The sequence below is a fragment of the Globicephala melas genome, chromosome 18 (assembly GCF_963455315.2).
Source record: "Globicephala melas chromosome 18, mGloMel1.2, whole genome shotgun sequence".
NCBI lineage: Eukaryota > Metazoa > Chordata > Mammalia > Artiodactyla > Delphinidae > Globicephala > Globicephala melas.
Genome location: NC_083331.1, coordinates 35,144,695 through 35,161,895, shown reverse-complemented (window position 1 = coordinate 35,161,895; position 17,201 = coordinate 35,144,695).

Here is a 17,201-nt window from a genome sequence, read left to right as displayed (position 1 = left end):
AAGAAATTAAAGATGATACCAACAGATGGAGAGATATACCACGTTCTTGGATTGGAAGAATCAATATTGTGGAAATGACTCTACTACCCAAAGCAATCTACAGATTCAATGCAATCCCTATCAAATCACCAATGGCAGTTTTTACAGAACTAGAACAAAAAATCTTAAAATTTGTATGGAGACACAAAAGAGTCTGAATAGCCAAGGCATCCTTAAGGGAAAAAAAGCAGAGCTGGAGGAATCAGACTCCCTGACTTCAGATTATACTACAAAGCTACAGTAATCAAGACAATATGGTACTGGCACAAAAACAGAAATATAGATAATTGGAACAAGATAAAAACTCAGAGATAAACCCATGCATCTATGGTCAGCTAATCTATGACAAAGGAGGCAAGGATATAAAATGGAGAAATGACAGTCTCTTCAATAAATAGTGTTGGGAAAACTGGACTGCTACATGTAAAAGAATGAAACTAGAACACTCCCTAACACCATACACAAAAATAAACTGAAAATGGATTAGCCACCTAAATGTAAGACCGGACACTATAAAACTCTTAGAGGAAAACATAGGAAAAACACTCTTTGAAATAAATCACAGCAAGATCTGTTTTGATCTACCTCCTAGAGTAATGGAAATAAAAACAAAAATAAACAAATGGGTCCTAATGAAACTTCAAACTTGCACAGCAAAGGAAACCATAAACTGGATGAAAAGACAACCCTCAGAATGGGAAAAAATATTTGCAAATGAATCAACGGACAAAGGATTAATCTCCAAAATATACAAACAGCTCATGCAGCTCAATATTACAGAAACAAAGAACCCAATCCAAAAATGGGCAGAACACCTAAATAGACATTTCTCCAAAGAAGACATACAGATGGCCAAGAAGCACATGAAAAGCTGCTCAACACCACTAATTATTAGAGAAATGCAAATCAAAACTACAATGAGGTATCACCTCACACCAGTTAGAATGGGCATCATCAGAAAATCTACAAACAACAAATGCTGGAGAGGGTGTGGAGAAAAAGGAACCCTCTTGCACTGTTGGTGGGAATGTAAATTGATACAGCCACTATGGAGAACAGTATGGACGTTCCTTAAAAACCTAAATATAGAATTACTATATGATCCAGCAATCCAACTACTGGATATATACCCAGAGAAAACCATAATTCAAAAAGACAAATGGGGGCTTCGCTGGTGGTGCAGTGGTTGAGAGTCTGCCTGCTGATGCAGGGGACATGGTTCGTGCCCTGGTTCGGGAATATCCCACATGCTACAGAGTGGCTAGGCCTGTGAACCATGGCCACTGAGCCTGTGTGTCCAGAGCCTGTGCTCCGCAACGGGAGAAGCCACAACAGTGAGAGGCCCGCATACCACAAAAAAAAAAAAAAAAAGAAGACACATGTATCCACATATTCATTGCAGCACTATTTACAATAGCCAGGTCATGGAAGCAACCTAAATGCCCATCGACAGACAAAGGGATAAAGAAGATGTGGTACATATATACAGTGGAATATTGCTCAGGCATAAAAAGGAACAAAATTGGGTCATTTGTTGAGATGTGGAAGGATCTATAGACTGTCATACAGAGTGAGGTAAGTCAGAAAGAGAAAAACAAATATCGTATATTAACGCATATATGTGGAATCTAGAAAAATGGTACAGATGAACTGGTTTGGGCGGCAGAAATTGAGACACAGATGTAGAGAATAAATGTATGGACACCAAGGGGTGAAAGCAGCTGGGGGTGGTGGGGGGTTGTGATGAACTGGGCGATTGGGATTGACATGTATACACTGATGTGTATAAAACTGATGACTAATAGGAACCTGCTGTATAAAATAAATAAATAAAATAAAATTCAAAAGAAAAAGAAGCTGTGGAGAGCTTCCTCCCTGTGTGAAGACACAGCAAGGAGACAGTTGTCTGTGAACCAGGAAGTAGGCTCTTAAAAGACACCTAATCTGCTATCACCTTGATCTTGGACTTCCTAGCCTCCAGAAGTGTGAGAAATAAATTTTTATTTTTTATAAGCCACCCATTCTATGATATTTTGTTATAGTAGCCTGAACAGACCAAGTCAGTGTGTCACCCAGTGAGGTGTGGGGGTCAAGGAACTGGTATTAAGATGCTACTTTGGTGTTTTTGGTGTAATACCTGTTCTGTTTCTCAGATCCAGCAATCTGATATTTCTGTCAAAATATATATGAAACTGTATAGACTAACTTAACTTTCAAGTATGGAAAACTCTTAGACTTTTTTATGACTTAATATATACTACATAAAATATTTTCACCCACAATTTCTGATTTAACATATATTACATAAAATATTCTACAGAAACAAACAAGAAGTACCTGTACCAAAACAGAATTTATACCATCACTCTGAATAATATACAGAGTGTTTAGATAAGTTTTTTTTTCTTTTTTTCTAAGGTCTTGGAGTCCATGGCTTTTAGTTCATGATACTATCTAAAAAACCAGCAATCATCTGTGGCTGGTGTAAAAATCACAAAATGCAACTAACTTGAAAGAGCTTAAAATATGACATGTATATAATAATTATGTGTATATGCAATGACATCTGCCACAAATCTGGGGAATCAGGCTACCTTCAATAATGACCAGCTGACTACAAATTTAGGAGTATTCACTAACCCTTCAGGTGAGATACTTTTCTGGAATGGCTCACAGGATTTAGGAAAATTATATACTTACAACTTCAGTTTTACTTTAGCAAAGGGGTACAAGTCACAAGCAGCCAAAAGGAGAGATTCCCTGGGAGAGGACTGGGAGGAAACCAGATGGAAAGCTTGCAACAGTGCCAAATTATCCACTCGGCACATTGATATGTGACAACATGTAGAGTATTCCCAACTAGGAAAGCACATCCAAGCTTCAGTGTTCAGAGTTTTTATGGGGACTTCATTAAGCAGGAATAATTAATTAAATCATTGACCAAGGGATTGAACTCAATCTCCAGCCATCTCCCTTCCAAAAAGATCAAATAGGCCCTCTCATTACTTGACTGATCTTTCTGAAATGACCTCCTTCCTGAGTCATCTGGTTATCACTACCTACGTAGGGGCCACCATGAGTCACATATCATTAGCAAAATTGTCTGAAAGGTTCACCATGAACAGCAGAGATAGTCATATCACGTGGGAAATGTCAAGGATTTAGAGAAGAGCTCCCAGGAACTGAGGAAAAAGGCCAACCGACTTTTTTACTATACTATGTATATTGCTAATAAAAAATAAGCATGTAGGATAAATATATTTAGTAGTCTACGTTTAATAAATGTTTCATTAAGAAATGTCAAGATCTTCTTGAAAAGATAGAGCAAGTCCTATAGGACAGTTCTGTCCTTACTTCCAAAGCTGTTATTATCTTCTGTAAAGAAACAGGGGTCATCCTATCATAAGAAGAATACCAAAATAATGATGTCTATTTTAAAAAGTATTATTCTGCATTTATAAATCCAAGAAAATATCAACACTTGAAACATCTAAGGAGAAACAGTATAGCTATCATCAGTAGGATGGTAGATTAGATAAATTCTAAAGTATTTTTCTACTCTTAAGAACACATTATTTTGTGATTTGGGGAATAATAATGCTGTGTATTGCATCCATTCTGAAATTGTGTACAACACTGATTTCAAAATATGGTTAACTTTCAGTTCTTTCTATTTTCAATGAGTGACAACGATATCTATTCAGTTCACCAGCTTAGATACCCAGGCATCATTCTTTTTACCTCTCCACTATGTATAGCATCCGTCACTGAGCCCTTTTAATGAATGCTCAAAAAATAACCCTAATTCATTCATACCTGTTCATCTTCACCATCACTAACCTTACGCAAGAAATAATCATCTCTTACCTAGGCTACAGAATTACTTCTATCTGAATTCCAAATGTGACTTAGACATTAAGGTCACAATGTGAGAAAATATTAATATATATTTAGAGCACTAATGCCAATCTCAGAAAAATAATCAGGGTATAAAGACTCATTTTTTTTTAGTATAAGCATTTTTATATCTCCAAAGTTTAATCCTCAAAAATGTAATCTAAATAGTGTCCTCTAACATATCCTAAGCCAAGCTGTGATTCTTTCATTCTTTCTTTTTTTGTCCTTGATCTGATCACTGGGGAAGAAAGAGAAGTTTTAGGAGGGAAGCAGAAATGACTGTGTGATTTCTTAGCAAAAGTCCCAAAAGTTTAAACCTCTCTTTTTTCAATACTTTTAATTTTCACATGTTTTAAAATTAATGTGAGTACTCTCTTCTTCACAGTGGCCCATTTGGATTAGTAAATTCCATTGATAATGACTTTAGGCAAATGCAACCTCATAAATTTTATTAGGAAAAAAAGTCCTCCAGGTGTGTTTAAGCAATATCCTTTTATATTAGTTTTGCAAAGGGCATATGTTATCAAAGTTCAATCTGAAATATAAAAAATGACCATGAAATTTGCCATAGCAGTACTTAATCCCTCCCAGAAGTCATATACTTTTGTCAAGTTAAAATAATAACAGTGTATCCTCTTTTTGTCTCTTCAGTAAATGGCACTATTGAGGAAATGATTGTCCAGTTATGTCAAAGTTACTGAGGCAGTGAAATGAACTTTCTCACTCATATCTAATAGGAAATCATTTAATTGTATTAAAATTAAATCTACATTCATTTTTTTTTTGAAATAGACAAAATAAGAGCAGAAACTCAGGTAATTCCAATTTTGGGGAAAAAAATAGTTACTTCTCAATAAGTTTTGAAGGTCAAATAAACTTTAGATTTGAATTTTTGTAATTTTTGAATTTTTCATTCAAAGTAATGAACAAGTGCATAATTTCTGGGAACTCTTTTAAATAATAATTGCATATATGCAATAATGTAGCAATTTCCTCTTTCCCTTTTTTGAATCAATCAAACTCCCCAGGATAAAGATTTCATTTCAAACACTCTCATGTAATTAAGTATAGCCATGTATCTAAATTTTGGCTAATAGGATAAAAACAGAAGTGCTATATGTCAGATGCTTGAATTTCCTCAATAGACAGCTGACATGAGTGTTTTCCTATTTTTATTTGTTCTTTCCTGGCTCCTGCTACCTTTATACAAATGTGATGACAAGGGCTGGTGCCTTTATATGCCCTAAAGGGAAAACCAACAGTGTCTAAGTACATCAAAAATGAAATGGAAAAAGCTTAGGTATCTGGGGACTCCAAAAAGGAGAGTTGCCATACCAGCCCTGGCCTGCATACCTTCAGACTTTATATGAAACAGAAATATACTTTTATCATCTTTTATTTATGACACTTTGATATTGGTGCCCCTACAAAATCTAATCCCAATAGATATAGTGACATTTTCATGGGAATAAAGATATTCAGGTCAGTGCAATATGCTATACATTTTTTTGTCACAGGTCTTTGACAAAATAAGTATAGAAACTGAAATAAACATTTAAAAACTTTAGTGACATGATGCCTTTATGGTATTTTGCAAAGATACTCATCTGCAATAGACTGAAAAAGATTTAATAGGGCTCCTTATTACAGATAATTTGAAACTGTTTAGGCAACATGTACTGTGTATGTGTGTGTGTGTGTGTGTGTGTGTGTGTGTGTATGTGATCATTATTTCCATTTATGAATGAATGTCTGATAAAGTACAGACTTTACCTGGAGAGAGCCTAAAATTGTTAAACAGATATGAAATCATTCTGAGTCAGCTCTGAGTGTTTAATGGCCCTGAAAGATAATCAGGAACCCACATTAGCTACTCTTGGAATTATATTTCTTGCCCCAAATATATTCCAAAACCCAGATATGAGAAGAGGGCTAAGCATCTATGTGAGTCTTTAGACTCTAAAAGAGATGTTGAGAGTATCTCTATGCTGAAACCATGGTCCTAGGATCATCCAAGTTCAGGATGTGAGTATATAATGATAGGCCCAACTATGAGAAATACCTACAACTGAATGAGTTAAATTGGCCAAGAAAAAGATCAATCAAATGACAGTTCTGGAATAACCCAGAACTGGATGGGTTAAAGGTAAAACATTTTTCTAGAATAAGTTGAGTGTCATTGCTGAAGAGTAAAGAGAGGAGGATGCTTTCAATGCTTTCACTTTTCCATTAGGAGGAATGGAAGGAGGGAGGGAAAAAAAGAAGGGAAGAGGGAGGGAAGAGGGAAGGAAATTTGTTGTTTCCTACCATTTCTGTATCTGTTGGGTGTCCTGGGTGTCAGACAGGAAGAAGTTTCAACAGGGCAATGGTTAATTTATTAAATTTTTGCATTGCACTTTAGCAAAAAGGGAAATAAAACTTGAAAATGATAATCATTGTTCTTCTACAAAAGTATATATAGATATTATTTCTCCCAAATAGCCTTTAAAAAACAAAAAACGAAAAGAAAAGCAAGTGATGCATGCTTCACAAGCAAGAGAATTTTCTTCTCCCTTGCCTTTATGATTTTCCAAGCAATGTGTAATTCATTTCAATTTTGTTGCTTTATTTATTGCTCAATTTTGCTTCTTTTTTATTTGCTATTGAAGATTGCTTTATAAAGTCTATCAAATATACAACTTATTGAGTACTCCAGCCCCTCTTTTTACTGACGACCCTGAACAATGCAGGAAAAAAAGAGAGAGAAAGAGAGAAACAGCTTTGTTATTACCTACTGCCACTTAAAGATAAACAATGGCTCTGTTATTAGGGGGAATTGGATGTCTTTTCCAATCAGATATGGAGAAAATGTAATGCTTGAGGGTAAATAACAGTTAACTAAGGAAAAGGTATAAACATAATTAAATTCCAGTTCTCAAACAAAACAGTGATGTTTCTCTTATATACAAAATAGACGTATTGAAACAGCAGTGATGTGTAGCTGAGATATTTTTAGAAGGAGTAAAAATAAATCAAATGTAACTAGAAATTAAATAATATATTTATTGTGCCTACTGAATAGATCTAATACAGGTAAAGACTATTCTTTATTATATACTTTGTTCCAGGTGGTATATTAAAGTATAAATAATGTATTAATCAGGTAATAATCTCATTTTACAGATAGGAGGGCTTGCATCTATTTTATATAGCTTTCAAGTAAACAAGTTTATGTTAGAAGATGAAAAAAAGGAAAGGAAATAGAACAAATTATAAAAAAAAATAACAAAAGCAACAATAACAAGAAAAATATTTGAAGGAGCCAGAAATGAAAATGTAGGGGAGAAAAGATTTTTCTCAACTCTCTTAGGGTCCCTGGTTAGATATGAAACTTAAACTGACAAAGACATTAACAGGGGAAAAACATACTAATTGACTTAATATAAGTTTTATGTGACACAGGAAATGAAGACACAAAGAAACAGACCTATGTATTTTTAGCTTAGGTTTGATGAAGAGTGGACAGTTGTGGAGGAATACGATAAGGTAAGGAGTACAAGGTAATTGTAGTACACTGGGAGAAACTTAGCAAGGCCTGTTTGTTAGGGTTCTTCCTGACCTCCCTTTGCTTTCAGAGATAAGGCTACTCCTTTCCTCTGGGTATAGGGAAAGCACCTCTCACCTGAAGGTTTTATAGCCTGTTTCAGGAAAGAATGGTGAGGGGCTGGAAGAGGAGGTCAGAGTAACCTTCCTCTTTCTGCTCTTTTCTCAAACTCCTTGAGCATAAAATATTCAATATGCCAAGGTGCCATATCTTAGGGAAATGTGCCTTGAACCCTTTCGAAAACTATGTTTTTTCCTAGTGTTAAGTAGATATTGAATACTGGGAAATGTAACAGGGAGATTTTTTTTTTAACTGAAATGCAGCTATAATGTTGGCAGGCACTGAAACTTCAATTACTCTTCCAGGCAATTACTATACCTTTTTATAAAAAACAAAACTAATAAAAAAAACTAGGGATTTGAAAGGATTATCAGAGTTCCAAATAAACATTATACCACTAATTTATATTTTAGAAAATTGAAAATGTTAATGCACCTCCTTAAATGCCAGCATCGCAGTTGTAACAAGGATATCAAGTTTGCTACTCCTTTTAAAGATGACCTTTCAGAAACATCATGACAAAATTGGAAGTAAGAAAAGAACTTGGAAAATCTATGGTATTAAAAAAAGAAAATTTGGAAAATACTATTATATCCAGCCTGTAAATATTATAGCTATTTCATAAGACTGCTATTGGAGTTTAAAATATAAGATCATGTTTAATGCCTTAATAATTTTGGACAATGATCTTGACTGTTTCTTCTCTTTTACCTCTATTGTATTAAAAAGAAGATTTGAATAGAAGAAATCTTATTGTGAGTTTAATAATGGAAGAAACACCGCAAAGGAAAGAATTTAATTTGTTTGTTAATTAGCAGTAATTAACAAGTGAATGTTGGAAATGGGCTTTCACTGGCCAAATTCAACGTGTTTAAATTTTGTGGATGTTGGAGAAAGTAATCTAGAGGGGGGAGGGGAAGGGGTGGGTCCCAAACCCCCAGGCCTTGGACCCTACTGTTAGGAACCCGGCTTCACAGCAGGTGAGTGGCCAGTGAGCAAGAAAAGCTTCATCTGCCACTTGCCATCGTTCCCCATTGCTCACATTACTGCCTGAAACATCCACCTTCCTCAGTCAGTGGAAAAGTTGTCTTCCATGAAACTGGTCCCTGGTGACAAAATGGCTGGGGACCACAGACATAGAGGACAGGACATCACCTCCTGTTGCCTCTTGAGCTGGACCCAGGCAATGGAGGCTCCTCCCCTCCTCCCCTGTCTCTGGAATGTATACTCTGCCTACCTTTCCCACAGTGGGAGCTGTTCCAAGGACATAATCTTGAGGGTGTAAGATGAGGCCATCTGGACTAAATAGTTGACCAAACCCACTTAAATCCTCTATATACAGTTTTAAGATTTGGTTGGTGGGTATGGAGGTCTACTCAACTTGTTTCTGCCCAAGACAAGCCTCATAATTAAGTTTCCTCGCTTATTAAAATTGCCACTTACCAATCTGGAGTGGCCTGCCTCTTTCTTTGGTCTGTCCCTGCTCTATGTGTAAGGGGGCCAATTTGCAAAACCACAGTGGATTAGCCAAAATATTTTAGAAACAATGCCTACACTTGCAAAAGAAATAGTAAAGAATCTGCCAAGACCTAGAGACTGTACGGTAAAGATACTAACTGGTTTGATTTTTATGATCTTGTGTTTATCCATTGCTAGAGAAATAGTTCTGCTTTTCCAATACTAACTACAAATGTACTGCATTTCTGCCTCCAGAAGCTTGTCTTTTATCTGTTCCAGTTTTCATTCAAGGGGGTGGTTGCACTCACTGAAAGGGCAGATCAGGTCACTGGACTTCATTGAGCTTACTGTTAAAAAAACCAAGACAACGGGCCCCAAGTGGAGTCACTTGTGTTAAGCCCCCATCATCGAAACAAGGCTTAATTACAGTTTAAGTTTAATTACAATACATTCCTGGCTCTTCCAGGAATGCACTCTTAAACCGGTCAATAGGAAATCACCTGATCAGCACTAGTTAGATAATCTGTTTGACAGACCCATACCATCCCCTAAAGGAAAGTTATGTTGCAATAAACTACCCACTCTCTTGCCTAGTGTAACTTTCTCTGCCCACTCCCTTCTGCCTGTAAAAGTCTTTCATTTTGTACAGCTCCTGGGAGCTCCTTTATATCTGCTAGATTGGAAACTGCCCAATTCAATTGATTTTTGCTCAGATAAACTCTTTAAATATTTTAATATGCCTCAGTTATCTTTTAACACTGCATAAATTGTTGGGTGAATTGTTTTGCGTCTGTGTAGATGTCAATGTTTCCTTAAGAAATGTGTAGGGTATGGAAGAATTCATTTTGAAATTTCCTTCTTTTTTAACAGAATAATGCAAAATTATGACTGACTAATCAATACTCACCTAACTCAAATTTTTATTTGGCTACCATTATCTACCCAAAAAATCTCCTAAGTATTATGCATCATCAAGTTGACATAGGGTAGTTCCCAGGATTCCAATTTAAATCTTTTACTTGTTTTTCGATTTATAGTTTTAACTAGAAAACCACGAGAACATAGCTAAGTATAAACGCAGCATTGAAATATATGAGAACTGGCCTTGTCATATTTTATTATTTTTATTCCTGCCTCTTACAATTCAGGACTAACTAGAGGAAGAAAAATATGCTTTCCAAACATGAGATGTATCACTTCTAGTTAGCCCACTTCCATCTTATCCCATGTCCACAAACTCCAATCACAGCATACCTCAACACTTTTCTTTAACTATAAAGATTTCCCACTCCCCTGCTTATATTTGAGTTCTTCCAAACTCAAGTGATGGTGGTTGACTCCATTGTTTTAGCAAACTCTAAATAAATAGGCTTTTCTCACTCTTGTATTGATGGTCTTCATTTATGACAGGTACAATAAGAATCTATTCTCCATTTTATCAGGATTAGAAGTACTGGTATGTAACCAAGGCCTTGTCTGGAATGTCATCAAAATTGAGTCCCCGTAAAACTGACTACCCTTTGCCAAGTTTATGATCAACCTTTCTATTCAAAGCTTTATTCTCTTTCTTGTCCCCTCTGGCCTCAATCCTGTGCCAACTGAGCAATAATCAATGAGTCAGATGACTAAGATTGCTGTTGTCTATAACATCATTAGTGTACTAAAATTGCTATTGTTGACAACATTGTTAAGGTACAGACTCAGGTTGTTTCTCCAGAGTAAGATGAGCCAACAGACCCCCTGGGTCATGGACCACCAGACCAGAGACTTGTAAAAACTCCCTAATTCAAAGACCAGTTGGAGTGGACCTGAGGCTTGTATCCCATTCCCTTGCTTGGTACCCTGCAATAAACCCTACTTTGCTGCAAACACTTGTGGTCAGAGTTTGGCTTTCTGTGCTTCAGGCACACAAGCCCATTGCTTGGTTTCATCATATTTGAGCAAAATGCTCACTGATTCAGCTATGACCAGATACTTTTAAGAAACTAAAACTGACTTTATAGATCCAATGCTTACAAAGTTCTCTTGGAAAAACTGGTTTGGTATCTGTGTTACAGTGTTCCTACTCTGACATGCTATTAAGAAAATAGGTCCAGGAACATGAAGATATTTTGGCAGCCTTGAAAAGAGAGGAATTCAATCAAATTAATAGGTACTACAACAAATCTGATGTCAAGTTCTTGGTCTGACTTTGAGTTTCTACGCTCACAAGGATTTTATAAATCCAAACTGAGAATCTCCTATGTGAGATTCCAGCAGAGCAAAATTTAAAAGGCCATGTGGTAAATTATCATAGTTACGGTACCTATGAAAGTAATCAGGCCAAACCTAATGACATCAGCCTTATTTTACAATCAAGAATAACCTTTCTTTAAAATTACTTTTTATCAAAAGATAGAGGGGAGATAGTAGAGGAAATTTTTATGTTTCAATGGAAAAAAATCCTCCCAGGTTGTCAGACTCTGTCCGTTCACTGCCTTAAGCTAGTTTGTACCACTTTGTAAATTTCAGATAACTAGTGGGTTTACAAAGAAGATTTGATTTCACCCTATGAAAACCCAGTTTGAGTATCTATTTGAAAATTTGAGTGTATCTTGTTAACTTGCTCAAACTTTTTGTTCTTCTAAGTTTCCTTCAATATCTGTCTAAAACCACCCAAATTATTGTTTGCAGTTTTCTCCTTCCCACTTGACTCAGTGTCGCTAAGAACTAAAACCTGTTTTCACATCCCTATAATAATATATGAAATCCTGTGAGCTAAACACTGACAACCTGATAAAACCCTCTTAAGATTCACCATTTACAGCAGGCCTTGCCTAGGCCAAATTTATCCCAGAATAAGTCTCTGTTGGGTGACTAAGGAAGACTAACAAAATGTTTGGGTCCTATATTCATGCCCTTGTACAAGAGGTAACAATGACTGTGCAAGAGCATCAACATTCTAGCTCTAGAGCTTCAAGAAACTTGAAAGACTTTGCTAAACAACCAGTTGATCCTGGCCTCCAGAAAGGGTCAGAAACAACTGCTGTAGATTTGTTTCCTGAAACTTCTCTGACATCTCTGTGGTCAACAATCACATTTGAAATGCCAATGAAGAAATTCACAGAATATCTACAATTGTTCTGACTCCTCCAGTTTAAGATTTTCCTATAACAACCTCTTAGAATCCACAGGATTGGTGATGCTTGGGGTTTAATTGCTTAGTGTTCAATAGGAGTTTAACTACACACGTACACACATGCATACACACACACACACACACACATTCTTTTTTTTGTTGCGGTATGAGGGCCTCTCACTGTTATGGCCTCTCCCATTGCGGAGCACAGGCTCTGGACGCCCAGGCTCAGCGGCCATGGCTCACGAGCCCAGCCGCTCCGCGGCATGTGGGATGTTCCCGGACCGGGGCACTAACCCGTGTCCCCTGCATCGGCAGGTGGATTCTCAACCACTGTGCCACCAGGGAAGCCCCCACACACATTCTTTTTAGGCATTCCTCTTTTAAGATGTCTGACATAGAGGACCCTAAAATAACCGACCTATACCACCAACTATGAACAGAGGGGTCAGTTGGTTTTACTGGAGCTAAGTCAACAAGAATCTTCATAAAACCATTTCTTAGATCCTGATTCACTCTGATTCACTCTATTCAGGAGGTTTTGGATTGTTCAGCATTGAATGATATTAATCTTGAGCAAACTCAGGACTAATGATGTTGAGTTTATCTGAGTATGATCTTCCTGGAAAGCAGTTTGAGAAACACTCCCCTCCCCTCTTGTGTTCTGAGAATTGTATCATCCTTGCCTCTACCAAGACCTAAGCACCTCCATCCTTCAAATAAGACTCTCGCTCATCCTTCATGACTCCCTTGTTTGCCTGACTCTGTGAACCTTACTTTTCCTCCCTAGTCTTACAACATCTTTAATGAAAGTTTCCCCTATTACAATAGCCTGAATAAAGTAATCTTTGTAACTGTTCAGTGAATTTTGTATTTTACAAAACTTGTTTATTAATAAAGTGAATAGAATTTGGTAAATGGTCAGACATCAGGTAGTGTTTGAGTATGACAAGAGATAATTTTTATATATTTATAACTATTTTAATTGTTGCCAATTTACTTTTACTCTTTTGTGTTAGGAAATTTTTCTTTTTTTCAACTGTCAATTATTAATGAAACCGAGTGGAACCCTGTGGGGTTCCTGGGCACAGAGTTTTTTTATCCCGTTTCTTGTAGGCAAGACTCCAGACTCCATTACCTTCCCTGAGTTCCAAAGGACAGATCTTAACAGTTGTTAATTATGGGAGAAGCAGCCAAGAAACCACCTAAGGCAAGATTAAAGGGACCAGAGAAGTTCATCAAGATTAGGAGACCAACCACCTGAGACCCTGCACACACCCTAATCTTGTCAGCAACCCTACCCTTGGACTAATGCTATAAAACTCATCAAATTCTCCCTGGTTGGGACACATAGTTTTCAAGGGCAGGAGGCTGCTGTGTCCCCTTTGCCTGTCAAAGCAACAAAACTATCCTTTTCTACTTCACCCAAAACTCTGTCTCTGAGATTCGAATCGGCACCAGTGTACAGAGAAGCTGAGCTTTTGCCATCATTCAATTTTCCCTGACTCTGCTACAAACAAAATTGCTTTCATAACTTATGAAATTACTTGATCTAGGTATTTGCTTAGTTTATATTAATATTTTTTTTCTGTATCGGTCCTAGTGCTAGTACTAACCTTGGTTCTGTTAATAGGCATATGTTTCTCAGAAAAATAAACTTCATGAAAAAAGTATTTGTACAATTGCTTCTCTAAAAATGATGGCATAGTAGTAAACAATTTCTTAAACTGTGACACTTTTTGCATTTCTGTATGAAAAATCACCATGCATAGCTGTTATCATAGTTCAAGAAGACTGTTTGGTTTACTTTATTAACACTTATCAAGGATTTTCTCAAGGATAGGCACTGTTCTAAGTGGCTTAAATACTTTTCACATTTAATCCTCCCAATAAACTTAGAGTGAGGAAACTCAGAAATAAAGAGTTTAAGTAATTTCCCTTAGTCACATATCTGGAAAAATGTATAACTCAGATACAAGAATGTGTGATCTGAAACAAAATTATAACCTCTTAACACCTAAGAATACTTCCTGAATGTATAGAGAACTGTTCTATATTTTGTCACCTAAACCAGCCCCTGAGGGCTAAAGGATTCTTGCCTTAATTTATTTCTTAGCTCTCCCATCTCCATTCCTTGATCAATGAATAAAGTTTCTGCTCTGCTATACTGAACCTGGTTTCCTTGGATTGGCATTTGTGACTCTGGTCATAGGACCCACTGAGGGGTGACCAACCCATTGGGAATCAGTAATACATATTATCAAACTTGCTATAAATGTCAGATAAAAATATATACCTGGAGTAAAATGGTGAAATGAAAGTTCATTCAGTACTTCTTGCCACTTGGATCCTTATCCATAATTTATAGTTGAAGAAAAGTAGATTACTAAATGCATATAATGTTTCTTTTTCTGGAGGCCTTACAGAAGAGAGAAAGGCACCCTACAATTTTCCAAATCAGAGCTACTTAGCACTTTTAACATAAGAATTCACAAATATTAATTTGTCTGCATTACCTAAGGATTCATCAGTAAACCATCTGAGAATTATTTCTGAGCCTACAAAGAAAGGGCCTAGCAAAAATACCTTCCTCCTGCCAAGATTTAGCAGTGGTAGTCATGTGGGAGATGAGCAAAATGTGGTTAGAGAAAGAAGGACATAATTTTTTCCACATCTTCAAGTCTACTTCAGAAGAGGTAGGTGATAGATGGGGCTGAGTAGCTGGAGTTTGTCCCCTGCGGACAGATATTCCAAGATGAAGATAATAGCAGGAGTCAGAAGCTAAGCCTTGCCCAGATAAAAGATAGAGACCACATATTTCTCATTCTCCATGTCAAGGAGACCTTCCTGACTACACCTGTGAAAAAAGGCTCTTCAGGGGCCAAAAAGGGAGGGGGCGCCACCCCATAGTAGGTGATGTCAACCTACCCATAGGCCTCTTCACTAGAATCCATCTTGGCTAAGATAAACCAAATACAGACTCAGAGCCAGGCAAAGCAAGCTGATTGGCCAGAGGAAACCCACAAGAAATGTCCCATATAAGTGATTCAAACTACCATGAGAGTTCAACTCTTTCTCTGAGCCTTCCCATGTGTCTATCCACACGTATCCTTTTTCCTCCAAATAAACACTTTACTTGTTTCACTACTTTCCATCTCTTTGTGAAAATTCCTTTCTACAAAGCTGACAGTCCAGGGCCTTGTCACTGGCCCCTGGTCTAGTGGGTAGGATTCAGCACTGTCACTTCCATGGCCTGACTTCAATCTCTGGCCAGGGAACCAAAATCCTGCTTCAAGCTGCTGCAGGCCGAGGCCACCCAAGATCAAGACTCTTCTCCAGATTTTTCTATCCTTAGAAATAAGAGCTTCTTTGTTAAATGCATCTTCTCCCCAAACAATTTTGATATCAAGCAGGACTCTATGGGGCTCCTGGGCACAAAAGCCTTTCTGTGTCCCCCATCTCTTGATTACAGGAAATAGGTTTCATTCAGCCTCCATGACCTTCCCTGAGTTCCAATGAGCAGATTCAAACAGTTGCTGATTAAGGAAGGGAGGGGATATGGAGACAAGGGAGGAATAGTCAAAAGAAACAATAATGTAGCCTTGGGGCAGGGTCCTGGTTCCCCCTCAAGGGATATATATAACAGTATCTTTGAGCTGTTTGGCAGATACTGAAATCCCACCAGGTGGGAGAAGTTAACCGTGTACTGCCCACAAGCACATAGACCCCAGACTGCTTGAAACCAGAAGGCTGATGATGCTGACTCCCACTTACCTCACCACCAACCAATCAGATGATTGTCCAAGAGCTGATAATGCCCTATCTAAACCATTACTATAAAACTCCTCACTATCCCCTGCAGGGTGGGACACAGAGTTTTGAAGGCATTAGCCTGCTGTGGCCCCCTTTGCCTGGCAAAGCAATAAAGCTATTCTTTTCTACTTCACCCAAAACTCTGTCTCTGAGAATTAATTCAGTGTTGAGGTACACAGGCCAGATTCGGTTTCAACTTGATATTACCTCATCAACTTCTTTTACCTCTGGTACTTAAATCTACCCCAAAGTTTATTCAACATACAGGAATTATTTGCTTATAAGTGTGTTCTTCTCACTGTTCTGGAAATAAATAACTAACTTGTTGCATAAAATTATGCCTCCAACACCAATTTTGATTCCTAGCATTATAGAAGGTTTTCAGTTAATATTTGACATATGTTGCATTATGAATATATTACATTTAATTTATCTTTGTCATATAAATTATAGATAATTATTTATTATTTTGTTATGGATCTGTAATTTGTATATGCTTACATAATTTGAAGCCAACTGAAGAATTGAGATTTTTCTGCAAGTTCCTGAATTTTTATTCAGTTCAAAATAATAGCATAATATGTGAATAATAGAATTAGTCCAAAATATAATGTCACTAAAATAGTGTTTTTTATGACCATAGAGCTGATTTATTCCAGTTGAGAATGTACATCTAAGAATGTGACATTATTATTAAAGAATATTTTATATGTGCTAAACCACTTGATAATCAACAAACACATAGAAAATTGAGATTAGTCATCAAAACAAACATTTTGTTCACTGGTTAATCTACTATCCTGTTTCTACTCTTTCTGATAGTAGGTAGAGGCTGTTGATTTGTTAGGATTTAGAAAACTCAATGTAGCATATTTATATGTAAAAATATGATACTTATTTGACTGTGAAATCACCTTAGCCTTTCTTTTACTATATTCTTTGGTATTACTTTGCTAGTTCAATTCCCGTAGTCAAGCTTTTAGTCTCCATGGTTACTTTTGCAAATGTAATTTGGTGAAAGGATCAGAATAAAAATCAATCAAGTCAGTGCTTGGACATGCAATTTAGCTATTCTCCCTAATGTGTACACTTCATGGTCTGTTTCCTAGACTCCTTTAGGAATTCTCTTAATTTTTTAACTGATATCAAATTACCTTTAATCTAATTTTCCTTTTCAAAGATTTAAAATAAAAATAAATTCCCTGTAAGCATCTTTGATACCAGTTAACATCT